This window comes from Tympanuchus pallidicinctus, unplaced genomic scaffold, assembly GCF_026119805.1.
Source record: "Tympanuchus pallidicinctus isolate F22 unplaced genomic scaffold, pur_lepc_1.0 scaffold9, whole genome shotgun sequence".
NCBI lineage: Eukaryota > Metazoa > Chordata > Aves > Galliformes > Phasianidae > Tympanuchus > Tympanuchus pallidicinctus.
Window position 1 is genome coordinate 18066153 of NW_026294813.1, and position 23181 is coordinate 18089333.

Below are 23181 nucleotides of genomic sequence, written 5' to 3' on the forward strand. Positions count from 1 at the left end.
TTGTCCATTATTGATTGGCCCCACTTCAGAAATTTCTTTGAGGAACGCTGTATTAGAAACACTTTGAACATATGCATAATTATAAATGCATGTGTGTAGATTAGTAATTAATCATAAGTATACTTTCTGCTAATATTGAATTAGAATAGAATTGCATTCTTGTTGCTTCTAATATGAAATTTATATATATATAGGCTTATTAAGCAGTCCTAACTTTGTATGAACTTGGGATAAATATATATATATAATAATGTATAATAATACATATATTTATTAATAGTACTTTTAACAAAGACATTTTGAGAGACAACAGCCTCCGTGACCTTGTCTGTTACGAAATCCTCCAAGCCTGCTATTGCCATCCTCACATAGCTTCAGGCCAGATAACCCTTCAGTCTGTGACAATTGCTGATATCTCAGCTTTATGCATACCAAGAAATTTAAAATTAGGAGCACTAACTCTTTGTACTAACTTAGTTCAACACCAGAAAAACATTTTGGGGGGGATACAATTATCTGCTAGCATAAATAATGACATTTAACTCTTTAGGAATATGCAATACTTTGACTTAAAAGTAAGTATGATCCATTTTCTAACCATTCCCCTAAAAAATTAAGATGAACCATAGCTAAAAGCATACAACCATTCCCCTTCTCCAATTTCTTCAAAGTCAAGATATTTTTACTGCTCCTGTGAACTAAGATACTTAATTTTCCTCACTGGTTTGCAGGCTTTATAAGGAACAAATGCAAATTCACTATTTTATTCAATGTCCAGCTCCTCGGTTATGGGTAGAATACCAGTATTTAAAATCCTGTCTATGAACTGTCTTGAAAATTTTTATAAACCCCTCTGGACGGTATCTCCAAGTCTGCATTGCGTAACTTGGTTAAAGCTGGTCTGTCAATTAAAGTTAATTATCTTCTGCTATTCTCAGTCTGTACAGACCTGTCATAAAAGACTGACCCATACAAAGCAGCATGAGAAAAGAGGAGATAAATAAATGGAAGCAAAAATTCTAAGGTCCATCATATCAAGAAAGATTGAACATCAGTCTTTAATACTTCAGAAGTACAAGATTTGAAGGCACATTGTCAGTGAATCTTTTTGTAGTCACCAATAAACATTGCAAATGTTGCAGTTTGTCAGAGCTTTGTCTACCAAATTAAACCCACTGGTTCTGTGTTTTCCATCCACCATGAAGAATATGAATATGGATTTGTGAAATGTTTTGGAAGGGCAAGGTAATATTTTTAGAATGCTGTGTAGTAATTTATACAGAGAAAAATCACAAGGGAGTCAAAGGCGCTAGAGCTCATCACCTTTCCACTGTTTTATCCTCATCCTCTTCTTTCCTCTTGTATTTGTAGAGTAAAATTCAGTCTCACATCCAAAAGTTCTTAGATTACCTCACTACTAGCTCCCTTCAGCAGTGCAGTGGGAGATGACTGAGTCAATAAAAGTATTAGTTACTGAGCATTAATAGATACAGTTTTCCATTTGCTGACCCTTTCCATCCATGAAATGAAAAAGGATGGGCAGAATATCTGAAAACGGAGGGAGACTCAAAGAATTTTTGATAACAGCTCCTTATGTAAGTTTCAACTGAGACACAATCGTTTTTTTCAAGGTGTCTGATACGGTATTGTGTTCTGGTTCTAGGAGAAAAACAATGTTAATACCTCACCAATACTTATATTTGCTGCTAAGTAGTGTCATACAGAGCCAAGGCCATTTTCAGCAAAGGGCCCAAAGAGCTGGCAGGAAACAGGATTAGGACAGCCGACTTAAACTAGTCAAAGCAATACTCCTTAGCATAAGTCTTCATATGGAAGGAGTTTTGAAGGGGGTGGGAGCGCATTTTGCTCTTTTCCTCTGGTCAGTGGTCTAGCTGGACCTTGGTTGGGAGTGGTGAACTTGTGCATTACTTGTTATATACATATATGGATATATATGTATAGTCATAATTATTCTTCTTTTCTCTACTAGGTTAGAATAGGTATAGGTATATGGGCATAGGTAGCTATTCTTTGTATTTAAGCAGCAGTATATAAGACATTTACTGTACATTTATCTGTGCACTTCTCAGACTGCAATTGATATTTAATTTATGCCTTCAAAACACTGTGTTGACACTGTGAAATGAACAATAGATCCTTCTCATATGGAGGAGCTGTATGTCACATGTTAACTGGCCATGTTTTCTGAAGAGTCTTAAATGCAGTATAAGAAGCAATCCTGTATAATGAAGTAACGAGATCATTGAAAAAGAAAGAAAAAAGTAAAAGTATCTCTCCAAAATCTCAGTAGAGTGGAGTTTGTTTCTGATAGAATGTGGTAGGATTTAGGAGAATTTCTTAATTATATTTCAATTAATGTCACATTTCAATCAAAATTTGTACATTTTCCTCTATTTAGCGTTTTTTTTTTTCTTCCCAGTTTGAACAGTGTCTGCATGTATCTTTATGTATTTATGTGCACCCTAGTGTGTTTGCATGGGTTCTTTTTCATCTTAGTGAAATAACTGAAGAAAAAGATGGAGTTCAGGAAAGAGGTTTGCCAGAAATACTTCCTTATATTTTAGTGCATTCAGAGAAGCAGCTTGTGCATGGAGATAAGATTTAAGAACTTGGATATGAAGCATTTTAAGAGGTAGTGATCTCAGTATGCATCCTTGAACACATATGACTCAGTCAATAACAAATATATACGTGGAACAGATTTCCAAAAATAAACATTACAGGCATGCATTTAGTGCATAAGATACTTTTGAAATTAGAACTGTATATATGTTCATGGTATTGTGTTCTGTTTGTTTATTTTACACAAATATTTACATAACTTATTCTTTAAACATCAAGTGGAAGAAAAATCCCTGAAAAATCAGGGCTGCAAGAATTTTATCTCTATATAATATAGGTTGCCATAATTAACTGATTAATTCATGCAAATGCTGCTTTTTACATAGTTGCGTGTTATTTTTTACACAATCTCTGCTTATTCAGTTTCCATTACTTGCCATTTTAACAAGGTGAGTATTCAGACCAGGAGCAAAGTAAACTGTGTCAGTCTTCCACATGTACAGACATTATGCAGTACAATTAAATTCATGCATTTGCAGATTTGCTCACTAAAAATGCTGTTTTCCTCCAACATCCTCAAATGAATGCCCTTCTGATGATTTCTAATCTTCCTCATTTCTTTTCAGTTTAAATTTGTTCATGTCCAACCTCCCCTATTTACTCATGCCAAAATCGTTTCTAGCTTAAATAGTTCATTTCTCTTCTTAGCAAATTCTTCTTTCATTTATCTATAGACAACCATCATATCCTTCTAAGTCTTCATTTTTCTCGGGTAAACAAACCTTGTTTTCTTACATCCTCTCTTATGACAGGCTTTCCATCGTCCTGATCCCTATGTGGAGCCTTGCTCCACACTTGGGTCCAGCCTCAGTTTATTTTACTTTTCTTTTTTGCTTTTCTTTTACCAGCTGTGTATTTTAGGTTCCCTATTTAATCTTAGAGTCATCAAGTTAATTATACTCATTTTCTGAGCCCATTCCTACTTAACTATCATTACTACTTTCACACCCTCACCCTCATATTCAGAGGAAGATACTTCCTTTTCCTTTTCCTTTTCCTTTTCCTTTTCCTTTTCCTTTTCCTTTTCCTTTTCCTTTTCCTTTTCCTTTTCCTTTTCCTTTTCCTTTTCCTTTTCCTTTTCCTTTTCCTTTTCCTTTTCCTTTCCCTTTCCCTTTCCCTTTCCCTTTCCCTTTCCCTTTCTCCTACTCCTTCTCCTTCTCCTTCTCCTTCTCCTTCTCCTTCTCCTTCTCCTTCTCCTTCCCCTCCCCTCCCCTCCCAAATCCCAAGATTTGCTGCTCATTCTAGCTACTGTTTTTCTCAGTCCAGCTGTCTTTGCTTTCATTAAAGACAAACTGCCCTTTAGAAATCAAGATCCATGTTTATTGACCCCAATATACATATATATTTAACTTTTATGCAATTTAAGTCGAATCAACTTGCATTCAGATGATTCAATCTTTATTCTTATCATTCTTGCCACATTTATAATACAGATTTCTCTCAGTGAGGTACCTTTACAGCTTCCTCAAAGACAGAAAAAAAAAAAAAAAAAACCCCGAACTTGAGCACAGTCTGAATATATCTCAAACCAGGACTGAGGTAAATTTTATTATCCTAAGCAGATGGCAATTAAAATACTGAAGAAAACAGCATTTCTCATCCTTATTTTTCATATCTGATGAACACAATCATTAGTAAAAATTTTGCCCAAGATTTTGGCAACTTGTTTTGAAAGGTGAAAAATAGTTAAAAAAACAAAATAGTGGATGAAAAGAATAATTAGAAATGATTTCACTGGGCAGCATGTATACAAATTAGCATAAAACTAAAGGGTATGATTTTAGTTCATGGGCTTTGAAGCGTCAGGTGTTTCCTACAAAATTGTGTATTGTATACTATACATCATCCCAACTGGAATCAGAAGAAGCTTAGCACTGCCAGCAGTGGTTCACACCTACTTGAATGAAATATTTCATGTCTAAATAAAAAACCCTCAGGAAGTTAATTCATTCCCTATTATGATTTTTATTTTCTACTGCCATATTTCAAGTTGCAAATGTAAATTGATTCCAATTGACTGTGTCTGTATTTCTAAATTCCATTAAATATTTAAATATTCAGGTGCAACAGACACACACCTAACTAGTAAAAGTAGCAAGCAGATGTTGTTTAAATGTTTACAGACTTAAGCTTTAAAAAATGGAAGATCTGGGATTTTTTTCTTTCCTCTTTTGTTTATTTCCTTTGACACTATTTTTCCAAAAGAAAAGAATACTAAACAAGAAGAAAGAGTCCACACATTCTTCTGTTTAAATATAAATGTTCACTTTACAAAGAAAGAGAAAAAACAAGAAAGAGGAGTGAGGGGCATTGACACTCTCAGGGGAAATTTCATCTCAAGAGAACTGACCTTTCAGAGAAAGCAAATTAGATTATCTTTCTCATCTTTTACTGGTGCTGTGACATCATTAAAATTCACGTTACATACCAGCATGCTTTGTTTTGTATTCATAACCTTAAATCAAAATTAATCAGTTGTCACATAGAGTTAACATATTTGTTAATGTTGCCCAAGCCAAAATATGCATTGTCTCAAGAAGACCCGTTTTTCCACATAATAACACAAATGTTGTAGTGCAGAGTCTTATACACTCTGTATCAATTTTTGCAAAATAAGTTCAGAATATGGGTTGGTAATGAAAGAACTTTTGTAAGAAGAAAAAAGTGTTTTTTTAAAGTGATAAGATGTAGCGTTCTTTGCAATACTGAACTGGTACTTCTCTTGTGCAATTTTAAAGGAAAGGCAGGGTGAGGACAGCAAACTGAAATATCTGCTGCCATCTTTGCCAAGAATCCATGCTATCTCTCTGCTTGGCTCACTGAATCACCTGTTGTCTTGTGATCAGTTGTTACTGTGATATCTACTATGGAAAATCTTAGAATAGCTGAGCGAGTTTTTAACTTCTTTATTTGAGAGCTCAAATTGCATTCAGAAAAAAAAGATGGGGGAGGAGAAAATAAACAAAGGAAATGTGAAAATAAAAACCATTATCTTTCAGTTAAAAAAAAAAAAAAAAAAATTCCCCCATTTTCAGGCTATTACAAAAAAATAATGTTAGATTTGATTTGCTGTTGGTTTGTTTGTTTTTCAATTACCCGTATATGTCATAGGAAGTTACAAATAAGTAGAGAGAATGTATTATTGGGAGAAAGATGTTAATTTGTGTGAGATTTTCAGCTTACATATTTTGTGAAAATTATCTTATATGTCCATACAGTACATTAGTGAAAATATAACAACACCATGCAGACTCCCGGATGACTGGAGGAAGGGTCATGTCACATCCATTTATAAGAAAGGGAGCAAGGATGACCCAGGGAACTACAGGCTGGTGAGTCTCACCTCTGTGCCTGGGAAGATCATGGAACAGGTCCTCCTGGATGACATGCTTGATCACATGAGGAATGAGTGTGTGATCTGAGACAGCCAGCATAGCTTAATGAGGGGAAGGTCATGCTTAACCAATCTGGTGGCCTTTCATGATGCAGTGACAGCATTGGTGGACAAGGGGAAGGCAACTGATGTCATTTACCTGGACTTGGGCAAGGCCTTTGAGATGGTCCCCCACCAAATCCTTATCTCCAAATTGGAAGGAATGTAGATTTGATAGATAAGAAACTGGTTGAAAGGCCGCAGACAGAGGGTGGTCATCAATGGCTCTATGTCAGGTGGAGGCCGGTAACGAATGGCGACCTCCAGTGGTCTGTCTTGCACCCAGTGCTCTTTAACATCTTTATCAATGACATCGATGATGGAATTGAGTGCACCTTCAGTAAGTTTGCTGATGACAACAAGCTGAGTGGTGCGGTTGACATGGTGGAAGGAAGGGATGCCATTCAGAGGGACCACAACAGGCCTGAAAGGTGGGCCCGGGTGAACCTGATGAGGCTCTGCAAAGTGCAGAGTTTTGCACTTAGGCCGAAGGAATCCCAGGCATCCATATAGGCTGGAATGGCCAGTCTCAGAGAGCAGCCCTGCAGAGAAGGACCTGGGGGTCTTGATGGATGAAAAGCTTAACATGAGCCAGCAGTGTGCTCTTGCAGCTTGGAAAGCAAATGATATCCTGGGCTCCATCAGAAGAGGGCTGGCCAGCAGGGACAGGGATGTGATTGTCCCCTTCTACTCTGCTCTTGTGAGGCCCCATCTGGAGCACTGTGTCCAAGTCTGGAGCCCCCAGTACAAGAAAGACAGAGAATTATTGGAGAGGGTCCAGAGGAGAGCCACAAAGATGATCAGGGGGCTGGAGCACCTCCCTTATGAAGACAGGCTGAGGGAGCCTGACACTATATGTCAATGAAGAGTTCAGAATTCGGTTAATACATCTACATCTCCAGATACTTTCTTTATAATGTTCCATACAAGAAATTAATCTTCGGATTAAGAGACTATATACAGTTTCTTAAAAATCCATAAGCAATAATATACAAATTATATATTTTTTGTCTTAGCACATATATTTTTACGTTAATTTTATGTATTAAACCAAAAGCTTAATCTCAAGCATTTTCTTTAATCTCTACCATTTAGATTTTCTCAAGGTCAGGCTTTTTGCCTCCATATACTTGCACGTAGACCTTAATTTCAGTTGGCACAAAGGTATAGCAGTGGAAATAATAATAAATTGAAATCCCCACAGAACATGTAAAAATGTTCAAAACCAGACAGTTTCTAAGGTGAAAATCAAAGACTTGGGGTTTGTTGGAAAACTAGTTTCTTGGTGTGGTTAGAATATTTCTTGATAATTAAGGTATTTGAACATATCACAAAAAATATCTATTTCCTCAGATATCTCTTTTAGCAACTACTACCAATGATTTGGAAAAGTGTCTAAAAAAATAGGGTACAGAAGGTGAAAAAGATGGATAAGATTAATTAGGTAGTGAACATGCATTCAGTTCCAAGGCAGAAAGAAATCATACAAAATTTAACAATTTGTAAATGCCTAACAGATACTAAAGTGTTCTACAGCAACTGAAGTGACTTTATCAAAGCAATTCATTCACTTACCTTTCCTACTAGTGCAAAAAAAGTTTTGTGAAAAGAGGGGTATTAGGAAATAATGAAATGTTGACAAACAGTATAGCTCAAAAGCCACTTTTCATCGTATACTGCCTCTAATCCTGTCCCTCTGTAGACCTGAGAAAATCTGACTTCTGAATTACTTCTATTACATGCATACATACAGGTAAGAGAGACTTTTTTCATTCATCTAAGTCTTCACTTCTCCAACTTGACTTACTGGGAATACTGTGTAATGCAGCCAAGGAAACTCTTGGCCATTCCTGCAAGTCCACGTTGATAGCTCATGGTCAATCTGGTACACTCGGATCCTAAGTGCTTCATATATACATCTGCTTCCAAGTTGTTTGGTACACAGACTGTTCTGGGTTATTTCATTCCAGGTGCAAGACCTGGTACTTCTATGTTCAAATTCATGATGTTTACAAGACTATTTGCTCCAACACCTTCCCAGAGAAAGAGGTGAGGCTGAGGAGTCAGTCTGTCATCAAATTCTCCTTATTCTCTACTGAATATAAAAGTGGAATATGTTTCCTGTGATGAAGAATTACCATGACCTTTCAAATACTACTAAGAATAGCCTTATGAGAACTCTACACCTTCAGCACCTATAGGTTCATCTTATAGGATCTCATGAGCTTGGATATGCTGAGACTATTACAGTGTTTGAGCATCTGATCCTTCTCCAGCCAAGCTAAGCCAACTGGAGAATTTATTTAAATTCTTATGTCTTTTTTTAAACTTAAACAAACAAAGCAACACACAAACATACAACAATTAAACTTTTTCAAACAAATTCATCAGGTAGTTGCATGGGCTAGAGAGATCAGTACATTGAAGCAGGCACAATTAGCTACAGAAAACAGCACTATAGAATCAGTAGATTAAGTGATTTTCTAGATTTTAAGAAATTGGTATTATGGATACTTGATTTGCAATAAAAAGATTAAAAATAATTGTATTATGATACAGACATTGCATATGGAAGGAAGTACTACACAGAAGACATATGAATTCATCCTTAGACTCATTCAGCTTAGTTCTTCTAAATTTCAATATAAACTCCTTCCTATCTTTGGCTCATTTTAAACAAATGAGTGGAAACTCCATCACAGAATTCTTAAGAATTATTTGAACTATATTATGATAAAATGATGAATGCAAATCTGATCCCACCATAATACAGATGGATAATTTGAATTATACCTTGTGGCTATCTACTGTCAGATTTACATTTGATTCTAAGATTGTGTTCTATGTGAAAATACAAATGTGTAAAGATAAGTATATACATAAAGATTTACAGGATCAAGATTTATAGTATCAAAAGAAATCAGTATCATTGGGTCTGAAATTTTGGATGGATAGCCTTTCACATCTATAATCCTGTAAACATTTGCTTATTTGAATCAAGCCCACATCACTGAAATCAAATTATTTAAATTATTCAAGATCTAAATGTGCTAAAATCCATGCGGGTCCTTTTTGCAGTTAGTTTATGCCTATTAGGCATTCCAGCCAGCAGTAAAGAAGAAAGCATCTGGGTACTTGCCAGCTAGAGAACAGCATTGTGTTTAGAGATCAAAAGCAATAGAAAGAAGGCATTCATGTTTATGGGCTCACGTTTGCATGACAACATTTTTTTTTCCTTGTTATTTAGAGTTGAAGCTATGAAGATTCCTTTGAAGAAGAAGAATTCTAAATACAGAAATATTGATGATTAACCTTTTACTCCACTAAGCTAATAGTAATCAAGTCATACATTTTGGGTTACAGCAATATATATATATATTTTCCCCCTTGCATTCTCTCTGTTATACACATTAAATATATATAAATATTTACAATAAAAAAATGCCTGTCAGTGAAGTGACTACTCATCACAGGCCAAAAAAATTCCATGAAAACTCCTTTATCATGGACTGTGTGAGTCATTTAAAACAAATGAGTAGTTATAATACAATAATTCTCTGATATCTAAAAATTTAATTAAGATTTTTGGGCCAAGATCCCTTTTTTTAGAGCCTTTTTAAAAGTAGTTTCAAAGTTCAGGTTAAATTAACAGATAATCAAGGAAAAAAATAAATTATTGGATAGGGACATAGTTCTGTCTTGTAGCCTGTCCTTCCTCTGAAAAATCCCTTTCATTATCTACACAAGCAGTGATACACATTCATGGAATGATACTGTCTGTGCTACTTGCTTCACATGCAAGGCAAGTAAGCTCAAAGGGACCCATCTGGTTGCTGGTTGATGATGAAGACTAATGCCACAGAAATTGAACCCAGATCCTGCAATCTGAATGGTGCTCTGAGCAGATCACCATTCCATCAGAAGTATCTCCTGCTTCCAGTCCTGGAGTCTTCATGAACTCCCAAAAGGAAGCAGTACCAAACTATTTAATCACCCCTAAAACCACATATATATTCTCCTAATGTGGCTGAAACTATTTGTTGTGATTTCCAGTGGGGAAATGCTACCTCTCTGTTATTTTAAGAGATCTACCATAAGGAGAGTTCAGATCTTGATGAAGATTCTGGTTTTTGTATTCATAAGAAAAAATATAATGATAATAAGCACAAAATTGCAGTAATGATAACAATAACTGTAATAGGAACAGCAGCGGTGATTTACTGTGGTGATTTATCACTGATGATGTGGGTAATAATAGTAATAGCCATTTCCCTGTGAAAAATTCTGTAGAAAATACGTGCTTCAGAATCAGATCCTTTGTTAGTCTTGAAAATCAGCAGTATCATACCTGCATATATTTTTAAGTATTTACTGAGAGCTGAATAAACACAGAAAGAAAAAATAAAGTAACCTGTTTGAACTCGAGCTTATCTGAAATTTAACAGGCCTTTTTGGCCTGTGTTCTTGATACGCATGCAAAAACTGTGACAGTGTTAATGGAATGTTAATATATTCGTAAAAGACTGAGAGAGTTGCCTTTGAAACTGTTTGAAATGAAACAAAAAAAAAAAAAAAAAAAAAAGGAGAAAGAGAGAGTGGGAGAAAGGAAAAGGGCTAGAGCAGGGGAAATAAAAAGAAACAAAGAGAGAAATGAGGATGGACAGAAGCAGTTTGATTGTGCAGTTGTAGAAATTCCCTAAGGGGCAGGACAGAAAGACTACGAAACAGCTCTTTCCCTTTATCATGCAAGCAATTACCGGCAATTTGTTCTGGCCAGTAAAATTTCTGATATTATCATGGTTGCTGAGTAATTTATCATCAAAGTTTAATGTGAAAACAGGTGACTGTGTAATCACCAATCTAGGAACAGAAATAGAATCGTTATTATTTCTGCCCGAAGAGAAGGCTTTTTCCTTCTTTTTTTCTCTTTCTGTCAATTGACTTAATGGCCAAAAGGCTGTTCGTCATATCATCATGAATTATAAAACCTCTATTAAATATTCATAAAAGTTTTGAAATGAATGTGCGATAGAGATCAAAGCCAGGCTAATTTAAATACCTACCAGACCTGTCTTAATTACAGAGGTAAAATGAGAAATAAAAATTATAGCAGTCACGAAAGGGGAAAAAAAAAAAAAATGTGGAAATGGTACATTCTGTGCATTACATGCTTTTACTCTTTAAGCAGTGAGATGTAAACATGTACACGAGTTGAATTGTGCAGATCTACTGAAATAAATCATTTTTTAGTTCTATTTTGTTTACACACATGGGATTTATTGGCTTTCTCTTACACTTACACTGAGAACTTGTTTCCTGCTATATGCTTTTGTGAGTTTGTGTGAGCATGTGTAAGGAAATTCTTTAATTAATTTTAAAATAATGATAAAAACTAAACAATCATGAGCACCTGCAGGTGCGAGGCTAGAACAGAGTATGTAGTTAAAAGTAAAAATATGTAAGTTCTTGCTCTGATAAATAACTATGTCCCTGCTAAGCCTTCTGGCCTTTATCAGACAATAAGCAGAATATTCAAGCATGGAAATTATGAAATTTTTGGGGCAGAGGAGACCTAAGCTTAATGATTTTGAACATTCTTTAACAGGTGCTTGAAAGAGCTGATATTATAACTGCACAGTGCAGTGCAGAATCAGGCCTTTGTTTCGTGTGAATACTGAGAGGTGCTTGTCAGCTGCACATAGCCAAACTTTCATCAAAGAAAAATCATATAACTCTTGAGCGAGGGCTCAGAGAGAATATGCACTGCAGAGCTAGCCAGACAGACTGCAATAACAAGGCAAGGATTCCTTTCACATGGATTTAAACTACCATTTTATTTATGTTTGCTGTTAATATGTGCACCAAGATGTCTTCTGTTGTTTGTATAGAGAAACCATGTTTTCTAATGCATGATTTGTTGCGTCTTACAGTTGTTAACTAGATCTTTTATAAAGAGGACTGACCTCAATTGCAGGGTTATTGTACCAGATTTGTGAAGACAGAGTTCAGATTTGTTGTAGATACAAAGAAGTATAATGTGTCATAGTAGCTACAGTTTGGTGAGTAAGAAAAACAAAACATATTAAAACATTTTGACCTTTTTAGAATCATAGAATCATAGAATCATAGAATCATCAAGGTTGGAAAAGACCTAAAAGATCACCCAGTCCAACCATTCACCTATTCCCAATAGCTCCTACTAAACCATGTCCCTCAACACAACATCCAGTCTTTCCTTGAACACCCCCAGGGTCGATGATTCCACCACCTCCCTGGGCAGTCCATTCCAGTGCCCTACCACCCTTTCTGAAAAGTAATACTTCCTCATGTCCAGCCTGAATCTCCCCTGCCGTAGCTTGAAACCATTCCCCCTGGTCCTATCACTAATGACACAAGAGGCCGACCCCCAGCTCACTACAGCCTCCCTTCAGGAAGTTATAGAGAGCAATGAGGTCTCCCCTGAGCCTCCTCTTCTCCAGGCTGAACATTCCCAGCTCCTTCAGCCTCTCCTCATAAGCCCTGTGTTCCAGACCCCTCACCAGCTTTGTTGCCCTCCTTTGAACACGTTCCAAGGCCTCAATATCTTTCTTGCAGTGAGGGGCCCAAAACTGGACACAGTACTCGAGGTGCGGCCTCACCAGTGCTGAATACAGGGGAACAATCACCTCTCTGCTCCTGCTTGCAACACTGTTTCTGATGCAAGCCAGGATGCCATTGGCCTTCTTGGCCACCTGGGCACACTGTCGGCTCATGTTGAGCCGAGCATCAATCAATACCCCCAGGTCCATTTCCTCTACGCAGTCCTTCAGCCACACCGCCCCAAGCCTGTAGCGTCGCCTGGGGTTGTTGTGGCCGAAGTGCAGGACCCGGCATTTGGCCTTGTTGAAACTCATCCCATTGGCTTCAGCCCAGCTCTCCAGCCTGTCCAGATCCCTCTGTAGGGCCTCACTACCCCCAGGCAGATCCACACTTCCAGCCAATTTGGTGTCATCTGCGAATTTACTGAGGGTGCACTCCATGCCCTCATTGAGGTCATCAATAAAGATATTGAAGAGGACAGGCCCCAGCACCGACCCCTGGGGAACACCACTCACAACCGGTCGCCAGCTGGATTTGACTCCATTCACCACCACTCTCTGTGCCCGGCCCTCCAACCAGCTCCTTACCCAGCCAAGAGTGTATCCATCCAAGCCTCTGGCTGCCAGCTTCTGCAGGAGAATGCTGTGGGAGACAGTGTCAAAGGCTTTGCTCAAGTCTAGGTAGACCACATCAACAGCCTTTCCCTCATCCACCAGATGGGTCACTAGATCATAGAAGGAGATCAGGTTGGTCAAACAGGACCTGCCCTTCATGAACCCATGCTGGCTAGGCCTGATCCCCCGGTCACCCTGCACATGCCGCATGATCTCCCTCAAGACAATCTGCTCCATAACCTTCCCTGGCACCGAGGTCAGGCTAACAGGCCTGTAGTTCCCCGGATCCTCCTTACGACCTTTCTTATAAATGGGAGTCACATTGGCAAGCCTCCAGTCTTCTGTAACCTCACCAGTCAACAAGGAGCGCTGACAGATGATGGAAAGCGGCTCGGCTCTCACCTCCGCCAGTTCCCTCAGCACTCTCGGGTGGATCTCATCTGGCCCCATCAACTTGTGACAGTCCAGCTGGAGCAGTAGGTCTCTGACTGTTTCTTTCAGAATCACAGGGGGGTTAGTGTGCTCCCCAGCCGAGATTACCAGGTCAGAGAGAGGAGTATCCTGAGGATAACTGGTCTGACTTTTAAAGACAGACGTAAAGAAGGCATTCAGAACCTCTGCCTTTTCCTTATCCTCAGTGGTCACATTCCCAGCCTCATCCAGCAAAGAGTGGATATTCTCCTTTGTCCTCCTCTTACTGTTAATGTATTTATAAAAGAGTTTTTTATTCCTTTTCACGCCAGTGGCTAGGTTTTAAAATTAGTATGTAAGATATTTCAATGAAAGAGTAAATTGATACAGTAAGAAACAATCCCTTCTAATGCTTATTGTTTATTGAAAAAGAAATGCCTTCCCTTATATATAATACAAGATAATTAAGACTGCTTTGGGCTAGCACTTAAGCTTACCAAAACTATTCCAGTCCTTTTCTTGCGCTACCAGTCTTATAAGCACCACTATTATTGCCATAACTGCCACTGCAGCTCATTTTACTGCTGCTGCAACTGTTATACTATAATTATCTGTCTTTCACCAATATATGATTTTTTTTCCCCCATATTATGTGGAAGTCCTCATGTTCCATGAATTAGGCATGAAATTATGAAATTTTCTGGCTAGAAGCAGACTCAGATATTGATGAAATATCTTCTCAAGTCACAGATTTAGATAGAATTTAACGTGGTGTAAAAAGAATGAAAAACCTCAAATTCAACAGAACATAACTGAAAATTTAGACTCCTAGGTATCTTATCTGTGACATACAATTTATCTAGCATGCCCAGGCGGGCAGAAGGGCCAACAGCATCCTGGCCTGCATTAGAAATGGTGTGGCCAGCAGGAGCAGGGAGGTGATCATCTCCCTCTACTCAGCACTGGTGAGGCCGCACTTCAAGTACTGTGTTCAGTTTTGAGCTCCTCACTACAGGAAAGACGTTGAAGCCCTGGAGCATGTCCAGAGAAGGACAACGAAACTGGTGAGGAGTCTGGAGCACAAGTGTTATGAAGAGCGGCTGAGGGAGCTGGAATTGTTCAGTCTGGAGGAGGCTCAGGGGAGACCTCATTGCACTCTACAACTTCCTGAATTGGGGTTGGGGTGAAAAATGGGTTTGGCCTCTTCTTCCAGGCAGCAAACAGGACCCGGGGAAATGGCTGCAATTTGTGCCAGAGGAGGCTTAGATTAGACATGAGGAAAAACTTTTTCTATCAGAGAGTGGTCAGGCACTGGAATGGCTGCCCCGGAAGGTGGTGGAGTCACTGTCCCTGGCAATGTTCAAGATGCGTCTGGATGAGGAGGTACAAGATATAGTTTAGTGCTTGTGGTAGCAATGGTGATGGCAGGGCAGTTGGACTAGATGATCTTATAGGTCATTTCCAACCTTGTGATTCTATGATTCTATAGATAATAACTAGTATGTTTTTACCTTTTTTTTCCCTTTCTCTCTGTGAGTAACAGTTTAAATTTGTCTAACATCAGGACAAGAACTGATTTAATAATTAAGACAATTCCATGTATTTTGTATTTCTTTATTAGAAAAGGTTTCAATGGAAGAAGTAAGGATTGTAAAGAAAAACGGAGAAGAATATTGCTGACATTCTAATAAAGTTAAATTTGTTTTTCCTCTAAACTATACTTAAAAAAATAAATAAATAAAAAATAAAAAATCCAGGAATTAATTGTAGTGACTCATGGACTTTGTTTCTGTTCATCTCTATGTGAAGAATTTCAGAATATATTTATAAAAACATGGATCAGTTCAAATAAAAAAAAAAAAAAAAAAAAAAAAAAAAGAATATTTAGATATTTCATTCAGTCTTCAAGGTAATTCTCAACTAGACTCAACTAAAAATAAAGTTGGTTTATCTATTACATAGTGTTTTGCATTATTTCCTTTTTCTTTTTTTCTCATCAGTCTCATGAGACTTTGATTCCTCTTTCTTACATATGTTCAGATCAATAAGAAACTGAATAAATGATCATTGACTGAAATAAATGTTTTGCTTATTCTCTGGTGGCATCTAAAAAAGTGATCCTGAACAAATTTTTGGGGTCTTTGTGTTTTATTTCAGATTCTCAGAAAGATAAGATTAGGGACTACAGACCAACTAAGTTCCATTCCAATTCCAATTTAGCAGAAATTACATAGAAACTTTTAAATGAGGGCTTAGTTAAGACAGACTTCATGCAAATATACTATGACCTAGTTGCAGCAACATCTGCAAAATTTTTCTGATGTACTTTTGACTTTTTTTTTTTTTTTTTCTTTTCCAAAAAGGTACAAGAAAGTTTGGATCTAATCTGGTCTGTGTGATCTGCCTTATCTCATCCAGAATACTGTGCAGCTTACCAGGTATTTCTAGGAGGATGAGAAACACACTTGATTTAGAATTAATTACAGTTGTAAAAATATTAAGCTGAAGAGATTAGTCCTATACTCCTCTTAAATATAAAGGCTTATGAAAGCATTATTCATATACATACCAGTATTTCACTGGCATGAGAAGTCGCCAAACCACTGATGGATTTCAATTACAGTGAAAAACAACAAGAACTAAAAATCCAGAAACAGAAAAAGAATGAAAACAGATGATAGGTGCAGGTATTCCAGTTGGTGCCCTGAAGTCATAAGAAGTAGTAAAAATGTGCAACAGATAGGCAGAACATAAGATGAGAATGTGTATAGGAAATATGTGTGTGTATGTTTCAGAAATAATTCTGTGGCAAGAATGTAGGGGCTATCAGATCTTGTTCCCATGGAAATTTAATTCAAGGTGTTTAGAAGACTAAGGCAAGGGATATAATAATATTAGGGACAAAAAAATGACAGGAGATAGAACTCTTTCTTTGGCTGACACAAATGCATATTGCTGGAAAAAATACCAGATGTTCATTCATAATGATCACTGCATAAATGGAATCATTCTTTTGGATACATATCTTTAACAAAATAGTGTGTTTAATAGAGATGATAATGCAGCACAGGATGTAAGATCTACTAGACTGACAAAGCACCTTATTGAGCTGCACAGGATGTGATGAACATTTATTTGGATTATGCTTACAGGTAGACCCAAAATGAAATCTCAGAAGTCAGTATCACCATCCCTAGCCTTGAATAAGTAAAGAGAAATTGATAGGAAATGTGTGTATGGTTTCTGTTAGGGACACTTTTCTGATACGTTTGTTTTCTCCTTCTAATAAAAAAAATAATATTAAAAAAAAAAAAAAAAAGGAAAAACAATTAAAAACTGTTTAAAAGATAAAAAATATAAAACATGTGAACATGCCACATATGAGTAGGGGAATGGAATCCTCTGCGATTTCAGAGTGAAATTCTGTGAACTACGGTTCAGAAACGTTATGTTTCTTTGGCACTTTTTTTCAGAAGCCCCTCAGTAGGAGTGTTGAAAAGCATTCTCCTTAGGACAGTCTTGGAACGGAAATCTCATAGGGTAGAATAGATTCATTTTATTCAATATAGAGTTCTAACACCAGTGTTTCAATTTTGTGAAAGAAATGCATAAGTCTTTAAAGGCAGAGACAGGCTAAAATCTTCTTTTATTAAAAAAAAAAAAAAAAAAAAGTCAAATCAACAGAAAAACCAAAGAACAACCATATCTCCAAACACATAAACAAACAAACAAAAGAAATCCTGTTTTGTTTAGGTACTGGGATTACTGCAAATTTAAAGTGTGTGAATATTACAAATAGATGTGGATTTTGTTTTTTTTGCTTCCCTTTAAACCTAGTTCACTCCAAAATAATGCCTCCTATTTATTTCCATGGAAACTATAGCAGATAGAAAGAAGACAGTAGCACTTTTTATAGAGCAAATTCTCAGCTACAGAATACTAATTTTAACACAGTAACCACCATTAGCTATGCATTTTTGTCAGCGATGAATAAGAGTCTGCATGCTGCGCTTGTAACAATCTGCACGGCAGTCTGGAATGTGGCTTGTCTTCCACACTGCTGTTGCCCTTTCTGAAATGCACCACCTACCGCATTAATAAGCACTGTGGGATCTCCATCAATGTTCAGAAAGCATTGATGACTGTCAGTGACTAATCATCACAGAAAATTACAGGAAAGTACTGCAGAATATTTTGGAAGTATTCTTTTAAGATTAGAATTGTCCAGGTGACCTGACCACTGCCATTTTTATAGAATCACTGAATGTCTTGGGTTGGAAGGAACCTTAAAGATCAAACACTTCCAATCCCCCTGCCTGGGCTGGATTGCCACCCACTAGATCAGGCTGCCCAGGTCCCCATTCAATTTGGCTTTTAATGCATCCAGATATGAGGCATCCACAATTTCAATGGGCAACCTTATGTTCATGTGCCTCACTGTCTTCTCAGAAAGAATTTCTTCCTAACATCTAACCTAAACCTCCCCTCTTTTAGTTTAAAGTAATTCCCAGCTTACCCTGTAATTCTTTGCCCATGTGAAAAGTTGGTCTCCCTCTTGTTTACAAGTTCCCTTTGAATACTGGAATGCCACAAAAATGTCTTCCTGGAGCTTTCTCTTGTCTAGCATTTCTTCACAGATGAGGTGCTTCAGACTTCTGATCTTCTTTGCAGCCCTCCTCTGGATCTGCTCTAATAGTTTCCTTTCTTTTTTTTGCTTTGGTACCTACGTTGGATACAATACTCCAGATGGGACATCACAAGGCCAGAGTAGAGTAGGACAATCACCTCCCTCATCCTCTGGCCACCTCTCTTTTGATGAAGTAAATCTGAATTAAATACTTATGCCCTCTTTTACCTTTATTTCTGGGTTGGGTGGTTTTTATTTTTATTTATTTTTATTTTTATTTTTATTTTTGTTGTTGTTGTTGTTGTTTTACATTTTATTTCAGGCCTTTGAGGAACACATAAGAGTAGAAGGAGTTTGGTCCTGTCTGGACCAGTGGGCAAAACTGAGTATGCTTTTCTGAGAAAGCAGGTAGAGACATGGAGAGAGTTAGTTCCTCTGTTTTACTGTCCTTGTATTTTATTAAATGACATTTTCCTTCATATAGGAAGGCGTAATACAAACCATTAAGCATGTTTTTATGTAGCTTTTTTTACATCTGTCTTGCATGGAAAAGCAACTCCACAGCAACTGTCACTGTCCCTTTTGCAGAGGATGTTCATCGTATTTCCTTAAAAGGATAGAAGGCAGGACCAGGCTCAGCAGCTACTCAGTTTGCAAAGCGGCTTTCCAGAGGCATAAGGAACACAGATGCTCTCTGACTCTTCTGGATCTTTCCAGGTGTGGATATCTTATCACAGGAGAGGCACTTCTAACATGCCCAGGAGAAGATGTATTAAAGTTCAGATAGTTGATTTGAGGTTTGTGGCTTGAAGTCCTCACTCTACCTCACAGCTTCTCTGTGCCTTGAAGATTTTCCTGCCTGCTCTGATGGGATCATATTTACATTATTAGGCCTAATTAACATAGGTGAAAATGAAAAAGATTTTGCTTTGCTAAGCAGGAGAGAACAAAGATTGAGCCTGACTTGTGAATACATCTTCCCTTTCAAGAGTAAAATATAGAACTGTTCAGTACATCGGATGAAATTATCAGCCATCTGTGAACTGAGCATCAAAGACACAATTAAAATACCAACATGAATTCTCTTCAAATAATTTATAACAAAGCTTTGTGCACACATCTCTATTCTTCCCTGAGCTCCAGACCTCTCTGTAGTGATATTTTAATTTGCATCCAGAATATAGAAAGAAAAAAAACAAACAATAATAAAAGTAAGAAGTGGAAAAAGAGAAAAGAATACAAAGGCTTATGATAAAGTACAGGCATATTGGTTTTCATACCAGTGTATTAGAGTTGAAAGTTCATCTGCAAGGTTACAGAAGTGCTCCCATAATCAAAAACAGGAATGAGAGCAGCAAGAAGGTCAGAGATGGGTGTCCCAGAATTTTTCTGTTACTGAGACATACAGGCAGTGATGCTGACTTGGAGCAAAAACTTTCTTTACTTTCTTTATGCTGTTCTGCAAGCAATTAGCAAACAAGAAAACTATTTCAGAAAGATGAAAAAGATGGAGTTTCTGGGTACAACTTGTTGTTTATACAGAAACTGAAATCAGAAGCAGGAAAGAGGAGAAATAGGCAAATGCATAAAGATGCTGCTTTCAGCCATGTTGTTGGGTAACCGTGGGTTTATCAAATATTGACAAACATGAAATGATTGTAATCAGTCACTGTCAGAAGGGAACAGGTGCCCTCCTCTCTTTTACAAATGATCCAATTAAAGGAAACATGTTGGCTATAAAAGTCAAAATCAACAATGCACTGTACGCTGACAGCCCATCCAACATATAAAATCAATAGCGCATTCTTCTTCTAGCCAGCACAAAGCAACAGTAGCAACATTCCCACCTCTTTAGTCAAATATGACATCGTATCAATCGATCAAAACTTAGTATTTATTGAACACTAGCTTCTGAAAAATGCAAAATGTATTGTTCTTTCCTTATTTTATTTCAATAAAGTTTAACTTAAAGGCATAACACTTGAGAGAGCTCAACTTTTTTATTGTGGTTAGATATAGCTACAGCTGGCAGGACAGATAGATCTAAATGTATATTAATACATGCTTCTCGGGAAACAGACTGCATATGCATTCTATGTTTGAATACACTTAATAACACAATTGACTCATAGAAACACACATTGAAAGCAAGAAAAGTTCAGTTTATGGAGGTAGAACTGCTTCTGATACAGTACTGCAGTATTTTTTTTTCTTTTTTTTTTTTTTTTTTTTTCCTCATCCAAATTTAGTTGTCTTTTGCAGTAATACGTAGAACAAAACTTTCTTATCTAAACTAGATTTCATCAGTTGTGGAAGACATAATTATTCTTCTGAAAATGAGTCTGTTTGTCATTCTCCACTATCTTTGATCCAGTGAAAGCATTAAACATGACTGTATATAATCACGTGGTCAAAACTAAGCTTATGTTTAAGTACAATACTAACACAAAATACCTGTGTTAAATATTTTGCTGTCCTTCTGTAATTAGCCTTAGTTGTAGATCAAATAATGCTACCTAAACTATGACTGTCCTTCCACTGTTTAAACTCACAGGTAGCTCTGATGGCTCTGTGTGTTTCTATAGTTATTTTTCCATTGGCTTTCACTAGGTATTAGGAATTCGCAAGACTTGATTCAGTTAAAATGTTTGACCAATTAAATGACCAAACAAACAAACAAACTTTATGAAACTTTATGTAGATGTAGTTGTAATTACTTAATTGAACAAAAAGGATCTGATCCACAAGCTACCATTATCATTTGAAAAGATTTCTGATAGGTTCAATCAGTCCCTAAGACAACAATCAGACTTTTAATTTTCATTGCTGAAATTCAGTATTCATAAATTATGCACATCACTGATATAGTGGACATTGCCTAATTTCTCACACTGGCTGCTTGACTGTCATTTTACTTTTAAATCACTAGCTTTCCCAATTGTAAGACAAACCAGTTCATAAAATATTGACAACTTAGAGAGATCTGCTTGTACCAGCAGAAGAACCGTGTGTCTAATTTTAATATTCCATTTTCCCTTTCTGAAAAGTGTGGACAGTACCAAAACATGCAATGTCTATCTTATCCTTTGCTCTTACAAATAAAATTCACAGCTACTATATGCAGTGTTAAAGACAGTGGTTTTAAGAATCAGAGTTGCCCTATAAATCTTGAGCAAGAGCAGATTTTCACATTGGCAGTTTCTCTCTTTATTAGCATCAAGAAGCAAAGAGTTTACGTCCTAAGTCCTCTACAAATTATTGGAAATCAGTTTCAAAACACAGTCAGAAAATAAGCATCTTCATAAGACATGAGATTTACCAATCATTTTGTTTGATGTAGTTAAGTTTCCATATTTTTAAGGGAAAACTGCACAAGTTGCCAATATAGGATATTGTTAAAAATAGAAAACATTGGTAGAGCAGGAAGTCCTTGTGCCACAAAATCTTCAGCGGTGAAAGAATTTCCAGAAGATACATCACATCTTCCTTCTCCATATTCATATTCTCATGTTAGGTAGCTGTTTTGATTGTGGCCACAGCCTACATACAAAGCTATATTCAATATAGTCATCAACATGTTTCTGTAAGTGGAGAAAACAATGTTCAGATTCAGAAAAATACATACTGATATTTTGTTTGTTAAAAATTCCATAAAATAATAAAGAAACTAAGATCATAAACTAAGATTATAAAAATTATGTAACTGGAAAAAATCGTATTCATTTTTCTTGCATCACTTTAATTGTTGATGTTGATACAATACATCCGTAAAATCAGAAGACCTCACCATGTGTGAGAGGATTGTGTTGCCTTAGTCACAGCAGCTGAACACAGACGTCTACTGTTCTAGAGATAACAGAGTAGCATTATTAATCTGTGCAATTCAGAATTCGTGCTCTTTGGGATAGTGGTAGGAACATGTGACATTGTTCATTTTGTGAGATAGCCAGATACATTTTGGGTAGCACGTGGGTGTAGCCAGAGGTGCAGATTCTTCCTAGCCTTCGAAACACAAAAGGAATTGGTACAGTCTTTGAAAGGTGTTGTATGTATAAACAGTAACTCTCTTTCCTATGCTTATTTGATTCCTTGAGGCACAGGAAACAAACAAACAAACAAACAAACAAAAACACCTATAAATGAATTATAATGTATTACATTGATGGCTAACCCTCTGAATATAATGTTACTCTTACAGCTGCTGAAAGGTTATCATTTCTTGGGTCTTACTCATCCTAATATTCCTCCCTATATCTCCGCAAAAAAAATGCACAGGAAAATTAAGTAAATAAATAAAACATACATAAATAAAAGAAGAATTCACTCAAGTGTAATTATTGTGCATTTCATTATTAAAGAATACATTTTTAGAATAAGTTCCTAACTTCCCACATATCTGTACAGCTATGTGAAACTATAATTAGTTAGTTAGTTAGTTAGTTAGTTAGTCTTTGCTACTTTATGACCCCTAACTTACCAGATAAACATATTCTTCATTTTATAGTAATGCCTTATTCATGTTATTACATTTTGGTAGTACGTACATTTGTGAGCAACCGTTTTCAAAGATGAATTATAGGAAGAGTAAAATTTCATCAAAAATCTCTGAAAAACTCCTTGAGAATTTACTGAGAATTGCCATTGTCATTGAAACAGACTAATTCATTAGTATAAAAAAAAAAAACAAAAGTCAAACAATCCTTAAATTTCATGCTTTTGTTGCCCTCTCCTTTTTTTTTTTTTTTTTTTTTTAATGTTTTAATAAAAATATAAAAGAATTAAATAAGTTTTGTTGCTCATATACATTGATGTTAATATATATATTTTTATACAGCCCAAGACAATTCATCTTCACTCAATAACACCCAGTCAAG

At 36.6% G+C, this 23181-nt stretch overlaps 1 protein-coding gene across 2 annotated transcripts in view; it reads right to left on the bottom strand.

The window, feature by feature from the left end:
* The window catches only part of LOC128074650 (uncharacterized), a 298331-nt gene extending 284612 nt beyond the window's left edge, over positions 1-13719 (bottom strand). The window contains exon 1 of one of the 2 annotated variants that reach the window (XM_052670693.1): positions 13672-13719. The gene's annotated coding sequence lies outside the window, so the exon portion shown is untranslated. Of the gene's footprint in view, positions 1-13617 lie in introns of both variants that reach the window. The other variant, XM_052670692.1, reaches the window with a different exon arrangement.
* Between the last annotated feature and the right edge of the window lie 9462 nt (positions 13720-23181).